The sequence below is a fragment of the Megascapheus bottae genome, chromosome 9 (genome assembly GCF_031878675.1).
Source record: "Megascapheus bottae isolate mThoBot1 chromosome 9, mThoBot2.hap1, whole genome shotgun sequence".
Classification (NCBI taxonomy): Eukaryota; Metazoa; Chordata; class Mammalia; order Rodentia; family Geomyidae; genus Megascapheus; species Megascapheus bottae.
Window position 1 is genome coordinate 43058860 of NC_143517.1, and position 13946 is coordinate 43072805.

Below are 13946 nucleotides of genomic sequence, written 5' to 3' on the forward strand. Positions count from 1 at the left end.
AATGACTTGTTTTGTAACGAAACTCAACATCTTTTGGAAATGAACTGGAAATATTCCATTTTATTTCTAATCATGGGGATTACTCCAAAATAAGTCTTCCTTTCATGTCTCAGTCCCATAAATTCGATTATTCCAGCATAAACTCCAAAATTTTAAAATCATATTCATATAGGTCCTGAGCTATCATTTAATTAAACATTTAAACATCTAAATTAACTCAGCATTTTTATTTAACTAACGTCACTCTACAAGGAAACTTTACGACAGCAGCATAAGTGGGACAAGAGTATCATTTTCCATAAATATTATAAATAATGCAAACATATAAATAATGCAGTATACATCATGTATACATTATCGACTACCTATGTATTCTATACATAGACATTATCTACACAGAACTATCATCTCTCATAATTGGTTCCAGTAGTTTTCATAGCTATCAAAATCTGAGAGGGTTTGTGTTCCTTACATGAAAAGATGTGGTAATTGTATACAACTTACCTATGTATGTTCTCCTGAATATAACACTTCATGCACTGTAAATGGTATGTAAGTATTTGTACTCGATCACTTAGGGAATGGTGACCAAAAAAAGGCTCAATGTGTTTAGTACAGACTTTTTTTTGTTTAATACATTTGAGTTTTGGTTGGATGAATCTAACCATGTGGAAACTGAGAGAAGGCCATCTGCCCATGCATTCTCTATATACATATAAAAACTATTTTAATAGATAGTGGATATATTTAGATATAAATTAAAACTAAACTATCTATATAAACTAATGTATGTTCATTAAAATGAATAAATTATAAACTATTTAATTTATAAATGTTACATTCTCTGCCTTTGTCTGTCTGTCTCAATAAATCTATACTGTGTTATCTACCTCTGAGTCTTCACTTGCCAGTTGACCTTTCGTGTGTTAAATGCATGGAGCCCATGTGTGTGGTCAGCTTATTGGAGAGTATTTATACAAGAGCAACTGCTGCCAGTGGCTGGCTTAGGGCACCTGTTCTTTGGGGTTATGTTGCGTCCCTGACACTCTGCACTGCTGCTCGAGCTTTGCATGCCTATGAACTAAGCCCCCAGATGCAGACCCTGGCATTTGGGAATTAGCTGGCCCTACAAGGGCTAAACAGGGCTTCCACAGTATCACTGAAACTTGCACTTCTCAGCAGTCCAGTGGGAAAGGCTCTAGAGAATGATGGCCTGGGTCTCAGCTGACATCCTCCATTCCCACCATTGTAACTGTCCTTATCTGGTTCTTGCCATAAAGTTCTCTACACTCAATTTTTATTCCTTATCTCCAATAAAATGCCTATACCTGGTGCAGAGGTAACTAGACAACCTGAAAGGTATTTTGCTAAAACATCAGTATTATTCTCCTTATCATTGACACTGAAAAACAGCCTTTACTATGCTTTAGAGTACAAAAAATGTTACTGGGTAGCCATTATTCTTTAAAAAAAACAAAAAGAATTCTTTTTGAATGTCTTCATCTCTCATGCATGAAATCCTAGATGATTTTCAGAGAACTATGCCTTAGAACAAACACCCTGATCCCACTCCGAACACTATTTCTTTCTTTTTTTGTTTTTTTTGGTCATGGGACTTGAACTCTGGGCCTGGGCGCTGTCCTTGAGTTCTTCAGCTCAAGGCTACCACCTCACCCCTTGAGCCATGGCACCACTTCCTTCGAACACCATTTCTAAGATGTCTCTGTGTATAGCAGTTGTTGCAGGGTATTTTTTTTCTCTCTCTCTCAACTGTTCTGTCGCCTATGTATATGGCATTTATGCAGTTCAGAGAAAGACACCTCACCAGGATTAGTCAGCGGCCAAGTTCTCTGACGCAGCTCTGTGATCTAGTTAAAAATAGGAAAGAGGATGCTTTGCCTAAGTCATCATGATTGTGCAGTGCTGGAGAATTGACCACTCTTTTTTTTTTGTTCCCACATCCTGTTCCTTTATCTAAAAATAGATGAGAACCCTGTCTCTGGATTTTGGAAAGGACCTTTTGCTTGGTACTTTGCACCTTGATACTCTGCACTTCTTTTTTTTTTTTTTTTTAAGAATTTATTAACATTGATCTTTACATACTTCAAATCACATGTTTAAAAAACAAGTATTCAAGAAGGGAATCTCTATATACAATCACTGGCACTTAGTTTTCAGAACATAATCAAAATTAGGCTGTGGGTTTGTATATCATAGATACATATTAATTTATGAAATAAAACATTGTGTCTATAGAGTCATAGGTTTTTATGTCTATGTAGTTGTGTTTATATTTCCACTACCATGTCCATAGCATTGGGTATGCAAATATCTCTGCGCTTCTTGTTCCCTGTTCTTGTTCTTTGCCACTTTCCTCGGCCTCTATACTATGTAATCCTATCTGCCTGAGACTGCAGGACTAGGACTGTTCCTGCTCCCCACCTCAGGATTTGCAACCTCCAGACCCATGTAGGCCAGGCAGATGATATAAAGTAGCAAAGCCTAACAGGTGGTTCAGGGCTAGCTAGACAGCACACGTTCTGTCAGAGGGAAAGTCAGCCCTGACTCCTTTCCCACAGGTTTCACTGAATTTTCCCAAAACAGCCAGAGCCCCAGATTGCTATGGGACTTTATCTACTCTATAAACCCAGATAAACTTTGATCTAGATAAAGTTGGATATTACTTTTTAAAAATAGAGTAGAACTCAGACCATGAGCTTTTGGCTTGTTCTCTTTGGGGGAAATTGGTAAGTTACCAGCTTTAAAATGAGATTCCAGTAAGTCTAGCTCTTATGGTCTAACATTTCTCACCTTTCCCAGTTTTTACCATTCAATTTTGAAATATGCAAGATCATAAATAAGAGTCCTGTATTCAGATTTGCCCTTGTCTTTTGTTAGCTAAGGAACCTTTTCAAGAAAATGACCTTGAAATTTCTATCAGTTTTCTTAGTCTGCAAGTCTATGATATCCTTATTTTCTGTTTTCTTTCTTAACCTTTTTGATACTACAGATAAATTTTCCATACCAGATAGTGATCTAAAGATTCCTCTGATTTTTCTCAGAGTAGAAGTCAGCTTTTGTCAGACATTGATGGTTCCTGCCTATATGCCTTGCTGAGGATCACAGTTCGAAGTCAGCCAGGGCAGGAAAGCTCATGAGACATTATTTCCACTTAACCAGTACCAACCTGGAAATAGAAAAGCTCAAGTAGCATAAGGCTAGCCTTGAGCAAAAAAGCTTCGCAAGAGAGCAAAACAGGTGCAGGTTCAAGCCTGCACATGCGCACACGCGCGCGCACACACACACACACACACACACACACACACACATACCCCCACACACATACACAGTTTTATTTGTAACTTTACTTGTATCTAAGCCTACAATCAGTACAATTGCTATAACATCCTATAAATCTCTTCCTTCTTCTCCTGTCACTATTGGCTGACATCAACAGTCATCAGTTCAACAAATCAAACTACCTTTATCAGCATCCCTCTTCCGGCCTACCATCTCTCTGTTCTGAAACTCCTTCTCCAAAAACAAAATAAAATAATTAAAACAAAAAAGAAACCATTTTCAAGAGCTCTTTTCAGCACCTTTCCCTAGAGACTGTGCAATGAGCAAATTGTCTGCTGTTCCTGCGAGTTAAAAGTCAACTTGCTGACTATCCTCACCGGTTACTACAGAAAACACATGGCTTACAGTCCTGCTAGAAGACGTGGACACTTACGTTGAAAAGATGAGATGATCTTCAACCAGCCCTTGCAGCCTCTATCAAGTGTTCCTTACAGGTTTACTCCTGCAAAAGATGGTCTAAATACACACTAGGACTGGAGCAATATACAATCTAAGAAGGAGTCAATAGACCCATTAGCACAAAAATGATGAAAGTTCATTTCATTTACTCTCATCCCATATGACCATATGTGCATAGCTTTTGAGGTGTTGTGATCCTCTACTAGGAGAGTCCTAGATTTGTACTGATTATTATGAATGAGGGAAGCCACGGAGCCTATGTTCCTTTGTGTCTGGCGTGCTTCACTTAATACAATTTTTTCCAAGCCTTTCCATTTCCTTACAAATGGGGCGATGTCATTCTTTCTGATGGCAGCATCAAATTCCATTGTGTATAAATACCACATCTTCCTGATCCAATTATCTTCTAAGGGACATCTGGGTTGGTTCCATATCTTTGCTATAGTAAATAATGCTTCAGTGAACATTGTTGTACTAGTGGCTTTAGTGTGTCCTTGTTTCTGGACATTTGGGTAAATGTTGAGGAGTGGAATTGCTGGGTCATAGGGAAGCTCTATGTTTAGTTTTTTGAGGAATTGTCATACTGTTTTCCAGACTGGTTGGTTATGGAAACAAGAGGTTTATCTTTGTGATTGTTGTTCTTAATGTACTACGTGAAGTTACTTCTTTTCTCTTTTTTTCCTACTTATGGTTAATCTAATGTGGTTACTGTATCTGACTTTGATACCTGGTATATTGTATATATGCTTAGTTGGTTTTTTGAAATAGGAAGGGAAGGGAGAAAACAAGATGATTGGGAGGAGGTGAGGGAGGGAGAGGGGGACAAAAACATGAGAAGGGGTATCAAGGTTTGAGAAGTAATGTACTCACTACCTGACAAATGTAATTGTAATCCCACTATATGTTATCCCGGCAATAAAATTTTAAAAAATGATGGAAACCATTGAGAGGAGCCTTAGACAACATGAATGCACAGAAAACTTTAAAAAGTGACTGAAAAGATTCAGTACAATGAAACTGAATGTTCACTCTGACTTTCCTGGGACTTATGGCATGAAGTTTGGGTTTTCTGAACTGTTGGTGAGAGATTGGTGACTATCTGGTCAAACTAGAAACTGAGCCCACAAATGTGGGTGAAATTTTGACAATCAGACTATTTGTGGAGACCATGGTCTTTCAGGGTTGGCCTTCAATATTCCTGGAAAAGTCACTTTTGTAAAGAGGCAGTGATAATGAACATCAAGAAAGCTGTTTTCTTGGCAAATTCTATATTTCTAGAGTGTTTTTAAAAATCATGCCTTAATGTATTTCAATGTGTTTTTAAAGTTAATTTCATTTTTGAGAAGAAAATATTTCTCTAATTTAAGGCACTCTATCAGGACAGGATGTAAGCATTGTTGGCGCTACCATGGTTAGAAGCTGGAACAAGATACAGCAATGCCTGACTAGAAACCACGGGCAGATTGAGAATGGCAAAACGTAGAAATAAGTTGCCATGGAAACAAACCATTAAGCCAAATGTGACTATCCTGAGCTTGTGCCTCACATAGAGAAGGAAGTTGCTAAGCAGTCCTCAGGAAGCACAGCAAGGGTGGAGTCCACACTAGTTATCCAGTACTACAAAGAAATCCCGTGGCTGCCAAGAGCCACCAAAAATGAAATGAAAGTCCGAGTTTGTCAGGTATTTTTTATTTTGATTCTATTCACTTGTGGTTCGTTCCCACACATGTTGACTGAGTGCCTTCTGAGTGGCAGGCAGTAGGCTAGGCACTGAGGATTCAGAGGCCACAAAATACTTGCTCTCCAGAGCTCCTTTTCCAGGAATATTGAAGGCCAACCTGAAAGACCATGGTCTCCACAAACAGTCTGTCAAAATTTCACTCACATTTGTGGGTTCTGTTTCTATAATGACCAGGTAGCCACCAATCTCTCATCAACAGTTCAGAAAACCCAAACCTCACGCCATGCATCCCAGGAAAGTCAGAGTGAACATTCAGTTTCATTGTACTGAATCTTTTCAGTTACTTTTTGAAGTTTTCTGTGTATTCATGTTGTCGAGGCTTCCCCTCAATGGTTTCTAGCTTTTTAAATTTTTTATTGTATTTTATTGTCTGGATAACATATAGAGGGGTTATAGTTACATTTGTCAGATAGTGGGTACATTACTTCTCAAACCTTGATACCCCTTCTCATGTTTTTGTCCCCCCACAATCATCTTGTTTTCCCTCTTCCCTTCCCTATTTCAAATAAACAACTAAGTATATATACAATATACCAGGTAACATATCTCTCATATCTCTAGATATGAAAGCATATGAAAGCATATCTAGAGATATGAAAATAAATAGGATAGCTACCAAACGCAATCAGTGGCAGCTTCCCCACACCTATGGTTTGCTTGCTCACCATCTGGCTCATTGCTTATCTTGGTCCTCCTGACCCTTTTTGACCCACATCATCTTTTCAACTGTTTTCATGCTCAGTCCTGGTCCTGGCTTGGCTGAATATGTTTCTGGATCTGCCTTTGGGACGTGAACCTCTGTGTAAATGGTTTTGTGACTCATGGAAAATGCTTATGCTGTAAGCTGTTCCTCCAACTTGTGTCCTCTACACATCAATGAACAAAACCTCCTGCTTCCTCCTGTGGGACCAGCAACGCTTTCCTTTTCCCTTGCTGCTCACCTTGACCTTCAGCCTACATTAGCCTCTCCATTTCTTGGCATCTTCCCTTCAAAAGAACTCTTCTGTATTACTGTGATCTCACCAATCTAATTTTAAATACCCCACTACTTTGTAATCTCTCCCATTCTATATCTTTTTTCACTTCAAATCAACTATCCAAAGCAAATGATATTTTGAGTGTGACCTTCATGTTGCAAACACATTGCATGCATGACACTCCTATTGTTTTGTGGCTCCTGTCTGTTTACTAATGCGGTAGAGTAAGCAGAGGCCCTGTGGTCTGCAGTTGCTGGATTAAGATGTGTAGATTGTAGGAGAAGTTCAGTGACTTTCCCCAGCACGCAAGATGAGAAGAGATGAGGCCAAATTTACTTACTCAAAATGGGCCCCTTGCCCACAACGTGTTCTTGGCACACCATGGCAGCCTTCTGCCCATACTATCCCTCCCTCTTCCTCTAATCCTTTCATACTGGAGTTGAGCCAGCATCCTCCACAATGTTTTCAATAGACAGCAAGGTGAACACATACTACTTTCTCTTGCTTCCTATTAGATCCAGGGATATGATTATATAGCTGAGACTCTTACAACTAACTTGCAAGAAGCTCCAATTGATCTTTGCTGCCTCCACACAAAATAAAACAGAACAACCAGATCAGTTTCCATGCCTTAGCCCTGCCCCAGTTTGTCCTGACTCCCAGCCCCGCAGTGCAGAGCAGCCGGCTGCCCACTGGGGAGCCCAGATCTTCCCAGCCTCCTCTCCCTGCCAGTTCTTATTATGAGTTCCTGCAGGCCTGTGCCCACATCCACCTAATGTGCTCGAACCCTCTCTCCCTCTCTGCAGAGTTGGCCAGAGCAGTGGCTATTGATTGCAGGGGGTGTTTTAGGAAGGAAAAGCAAACCTTCTAACAGGAATTCCCAAGACAAGAGAATTCTTTACAGAGAGATGGGCCCCAAGGTGTAAAGCACCACAGAGTGTCACAAACCAATTAGGAACAGAAAACAGAGCCTGGGGAGGTAGGAGAGGAGCCAGTAACCCACTCCCAGGTCATCTGAGAGAGAAGCCTAGAAAGCTGTGGGCCACTGCGTCCTTCCTTCTGGAGCTGTGCTGGTGGTGTGAGCAGGAGCCTTTCCCTCACACACACCCTGCTCTGTCTCCCACCTTCACAGGTCCTAGCTCCCCTAGCTGCTGGATGCTTTCACAGCTCGCATTGGTATCTGGCACTGGTTGGCTTTCAGAGCAAGCTTTACCTCAAGAGAGCCGCCTCACAATCAGCCGCAAGCAAGATTGGGTGACAGTGAACATCCCCACGGGAAGAAATGGAGGTTCAGAAAGCTTGAGTGACCTGTACAAGGGTTCCCAGCTAGAGCTGGGGCAGACAAATGTCCCCGTGACGCTCATCCTCAGAGCTTATTCATGGCCAAGTGAGCTCTGTGGTCATGTCTCATGAGTATGACAACGTCCTTCCAATGTCCTTCCCTTCCCATGGGTTTCGGCTGCAGAGTGGGCGGGGAACCCACGGATGGGTGAGCTCAGAGACAGTAAGGATGGAGATACAGGCCACAATGCCTGCTACAGAAAGGTGTTTCAACAGTCTCGCTGGGTTAATTGGATCTATTGTAACAACTTCAGTATCTCAAGTATTTCAGCATCCCACTATTTCCAGTTCTTAATCTAATTGTGTCTGCACCATGATGGCTGTGCTGAGTACTGATCACTGGCAAGTTCCCCATCCTTGCTGGCCAGCTGGCAGGACTTGGTTCTCACTGTGGAGAGACCTGAGGCTGGCAGAGCTGGGCTCTTAGATCTTCACTTGGCACCAGAACTCCTTTGATTTTCAACACCCCTCTTCATCTTTTTTTCTTAGGCTTTCCAACCACCTAAATATTCAAATACTTCCTTTATACCAATTGATATAAAAAAGGTTATGTTTACCATATCTCAGAAGTTGTTTTTTTTGTTGGTTGTGGGGCTTGAACTCAAGGCCGGGGAGCTGTCCCTGAGCCTCTTTGTGCTCTAGGCTGGTGCTCTACCATGTGAGCCATAGAACCACTTTTGTTTTCTGAGTGGTTAATTGGAGGTAAGAGACTCATGGGAACGTTTTGGCCAGGACTGGCTTCAAATTGCTATCTTCAGATCCCACCCTCCTGAGTACCTAGGATTAGGGCATGAGCCACCCAGCATGTGTGTGGTAAAATGCATGTAAAATTTACTGTTGCAACCATGATACAAATTTATGGAGTATTATTGGTGGCTCTTATCTTGGATCCCAGCAACTCTTAGTCTGTTTTCTTCTCTTTAGAAACTATTCTGGATATTTCATAAATGACATATTGGAGTCTTTTGTTTTTGGCTTCTTTCACATAGATAGCATCAAGTTTTCAGGGTTCATCCATGTGTGGCATATATCAATACCTCACTCTTTTTTTTAAACAGTCGAATATTATTCCCTTGTATGTGTTTAACCATTCAAGAGCTGTGAATGGTTTCTTTCTACTGGATATTGAATATAATGAGAGATGTTTCTATAATCATTTGTGTATAGAGTTTTGAATGCTTATTTTGGGGTATGTACCCAGGAGTAGAATTGCTAGGTCATATCATAACTCTGTGTTTCACTTGCTGAGGAAACTATCTTCCAGAGCAGTGTCTGTTTGACTAGCATTATGCAAGGTACCAGGAAGATAAAGATGAATAAAACATGATTTCTGCTTGGAGGAATTCCATGGTTCAGTTGGGGAGACTGGTACATGGTGGGGAAAATTCTCAGAGTGCATCAACTGGTGACTTTGCCCAAATTCAACTCTTTCAGACTTCAGGCAATACAAGATTTACAATGGGGACACAAGCACCACATTTGCTTTGGAAGGTTGATCCAATATAGAATGACACAAAAAAGTGATACTTTTACATAACAAGGCCCACAATCTCAGAAAGAGCTCATTCCACATCCAAAGGTTCCCAGATATTGTTAACTACGCTACCTTTCAAAATGGTTCACTGCTGACTTGAGTAAATATTCAACAATCATCTGTTGACTTGTGGCTGTGTACCACGTTAGACATCAAGGATCGGCTTTGACTTTGCTCATCATAGTACAGGTTGTCCTAGGGATGAGAGGAAGTGAAAGGTATGGCTCATGGCAGTGAGGTAGACCCATAGAGATGTCAGCTCCAAGACATGCAAAGCCACGCCCACCATTCTCGTTTCAAAGGGTAATTCTTCTGTGTAGCATAGGAGTTCTCATTGTAGCTTGATTTGAGATCATTTGAGCAAAGCCTATTTTCCTCCAAGGAAGACACATTCCCACATTATCTCTTGTGCCAGTACCTGACATAGGAATGCACCTAATATGTAGTTGCTTAAGGGGCCATGGGCATATAGTGAACGGTGGCGGAAGTGTGGAACTCAGGCCACACACACCATTCATCTCTTGGAGGAAGGAACAGGACTTTCCCATGCAAAGTCTCTGCCATGCTCTGATTTCTTGCCTGAATAAAGTATTAATCTGATCTATATTGGAATACGATGAAGTTGTTATACAGCAAACTCTTGCTTTTCTCCCTTTGTTTCTCTTTGTATACAAGTTGTGAAGAATACATAGTTTCAGCTTAAATTTGTGTTTGTGAAAGACATCTCATTCCAAAACATTTTTGACTTTGCAAAAATTTGTTCCAGTAATACAGTAATAATTAATTAATAATTGTAAAGAAAATAGAAAGGTTCATGCCTCAAATATTTATTTTATCAAAAAAATGTATTCCATGAATTACTGAAGGAGTTAAGCTACGTTATCACTCTCTAAATCAGAGACCCAACAGAAATAGGAAATTAAAGCTGGTTGCTAAAGGACCTCTTTTCCAGAAATCTTTTCCAGAATTGTTTTATATTTTAGTTTTATCTCATTTTTATGAAACACTGAAAGTTTCTGAGATGACTTTAGATGGCTTCATTCTGCTTTGAATAGAACAATAAAGCAGCCAAGCTCAAGGAAATAATAAAGCAAACATTGGTGGCTTACTCTGTACAGAGAAAAGTATTAAGAGCTTATGAATTTTCTCGTTTAATTCTCCTCCACATGCTAGAAGACAGGAATTATTATTCTCCATTCTACAGAGGAGACATCCAAGTGCAAAAAAGTTTGAGCCATTTGCCTAAATGCCATGTAGTCAACAACCACAGGATGTTATTGACCCCAGTCAATCTGGTTCCAGATTCTGTGCTTTTGAGCACTTCCCAATACAGCTAGCCACACCATGTGCTCCACATAATGGAGCAGAGCCACACAAGCAAATGGACACAGAGCTGGGATAGATACTGGGTTATGGGAATCAAGTCCCCATTGTATCATGGGAGGTGCCCACAGCACCTGAAAACCAGTGGCGCTCAGGAATGACAGTTTCATTAAAGAAAAAGTCAAAGGTCCTGCTTCTTACAGATACTACATCCTATTTTAAGGCCAAACAGAAAGTCACTATTTGAAAAGAGCCTGCTAATGCTTCTTTACTACTTTAGCTTGTTATGCAAACACTCTTGGGCCAGAGACCCAGTGACCTATCCCTAGAGCATTTTGTATTTTATAAATGCCATTGACTCCTCATGGGTAGCTCTTAAGACAAATTCATCCTGACACAAATAATACACAAATAATACATTATCCCAATGTTACCTCTTGTTCATAAATTACCCCTCTCCTCCTTCACTAACTTCTTTTCCTTCTAAAATTACCTCATTCCTTCAAAGGATTTACTGAATTCTTCTTTCTGCCACTCACTATGGAAGGCAGTAGAGGATTGGCCACAGACTAAGTGGCTTAGTTCTAGAGTCTATACAAGGAGAGAGATCAATAAATGACCCATCCACTGGTCTTTTAAGAAAAAGAAAAATTGCCTATAGATATTCTCTAAAAAGTGGTATATAGATAGAATGGATCTAACTAAAACAAAATCTAATTAATATCTTAATACCTTTGGAAGGCTCAGTATCAGGTAGAGACGCAAGAAGAGTGAAAGCAATGAGGGAAATGGGCAGACAAAAATCAACTTGAGGGGCTGGGAGTTTGCCTAGCATGCATGGAGACCTGGGTTCATTTCCTCCAAACCACATACATAGGAAAACCCTGAAGTGGTGCTGTGGCTCAAGTGGTAGAACTCAGCCTTGAGAAAGCCCAAGGACACTGCTTAAGCCCTGAGTTCAAGCATTAGAACTGCCCTCCCCCCCCCAAAGTCAACTTGACCTACCATTGCTGGAGACCCAGGAGCTTTCAATGGATCAGTCAGTCATTTCAATCATCCTGGCAAAGGAGATTGTATTAGCCCATTTTATTTTTATTTATTTTTTTTGTAGGTCATGGGGCTTGAACTCAGCCTGGGTGCTGTCTCTGAGCTCTTCAGCTCAATAGCCCATTTTATTGACAGTGGAATTGAAGCTTAGGATGTTTACCTATTGTGTTCAGCTGGCTCAAATGCAGTTTGGGGGTATTTGAAGCTTGTAACAAACCCAAAATGCTGTCTCCTATTTAGAGAGAAAATGAGGAGAAGAAACATCAGCTGTAGCTGCTAACAAGACATCTGCACAGATGAATGGATACAAAAAGTGTGGCACATGTATACAATGGAATTCAACATAGCCACCAGATAAGATAAAATAATAGCATTGCTGGGAATTGGATGAAACTAGAGTGAACCATTATGAGTGAGAGAAGTCAAGACCAAAGGAACAAAAGGCACACGGTCTCCTTGATATGTGGATATTAGATCAAAACAGTACGAGAGTGATGGCTCAATATTTGGGTACCCAAGGTTATGGACATAATCCTGGAGATATAACAACATAGATATATAAATCTATGTGTTATATTATATAGACTGATATGTAGCTATGATATACAAACTCTCAGCTTAATTTTAATTTTGTTTTTAAATTTATGTGCCAGTGATTGCATATGGAGATCCCATTCTTGAATACTTGTTTGTTACACTTGACATTTGAAATATGATATAAAAAATCAATGTTAATAAAATCTTTTTTAAAAAAGATATCTGCTACACCTGCAAGTGCTATTAAGAGCCAGGCTCCTCTCACGTCCACATTTCTATAGGTATTCCTGCTCAGATCATTCACAGCATCTTTGCACTGGCCACTGTACCCACGGGCACCGTACCACATGTCGAGGCTTGCTTCAGTGTTGGATCTATGTCTCTGAAGACATAGAGATGTGCTCTTCTCCTTGTGAGGAGGAGAAGAGCAGCCAAGGCTTCTGGACAGCACATCCTGATTAGCACATCCTATTGCCATTAGCCCAGTGATGAGAGTAGTTGGATCCGGTACTTCCTGACTATGATGGCTGGGCATCATCCAGACAGGCTGAGTTCTATTACTATTATCATCATTCTTGTCCCAAGGATGAAGAAACCAAGGCATAGGAAGATTAGGTAAGCTGCACAAGGAAAGTGAGTTCAGACTTATTAGCATTCCAAGAAATACAATTCACACTCCAATACGATACCTTTGACAAGTACTAGATTGGCAAAATTAGTTAGTGGAACAATGGTTAATCTTGATGAGACGAGGAAGAACCAGAAACTTAAAGAGTCTATTATTAAGGGCACAATCAGGTACTCTGAAGAGCAATTTGTCAGGTTCTAAGTAAGGCAGGGATGGGAAACCTCAGACCATTGAGTCTACTAATTCCATGGAAAGTGGCACCCCACAGAATTTCCAGTACCTGTATACGTGGAGATCATCTGTACTAAAGGGCTTGTCTCAGCCGTATGTGACAGCAAGAAAATAGAAACCTAAATGTTCTTCAAACACGAGCATGGGAAAATAGTTGGTGGTCTGGCTATAAATAGAATACTGTACAGTAAGAGAGAAATATTTAGAGCTAGTTATTTATTGACAAAGAACTCCTGAGTACACTGAGTACAAAATAAAAGCCATTAAAATGAAAACAATGCATGCCACACACAATGCTGTCAAAAGGTTGAAATGCATACAAAACAATACATCGAAATAAGTGCAGGCACAGCCAAAGTGTGTGCATGAAGAGAAAGCACCAGATTGAAGATGCTGATGACCGAGGGACAAGAAGATGAGGGGGGTCAGAGAGGCACTCAGGTGACTTCAACTCCATTGGTAAAGTTTTTTTCTTAAGCTGGCTGGTAAGTACAGAAAGGCAAGATAGGTTACTTTTTCATCTTTTGTATGTGTTGAGAATCTTATGTTTAAAAGCTGTCCAAGTTCTCACATTGGGGAAACAAGGAGCCAGTTCAGTACAGGTGGAATTCTTTTTCAAATGTGTTGCTCCACAGAATCAAATGGTTTGGGATGTATGGATGTATATTACCCATGGTACGATGCATGTGCTGAGCCCTGGTGCCACAAAATAGAGACTCCTATTACACTACATTACTCCCTTAAATTGAATCCTAGAAAGCCTCTGGGAGGTGGTGACATTTCCATTACATACTAAAAGGTGAGTGGAAACTGGTCTCTGAGTAAGAA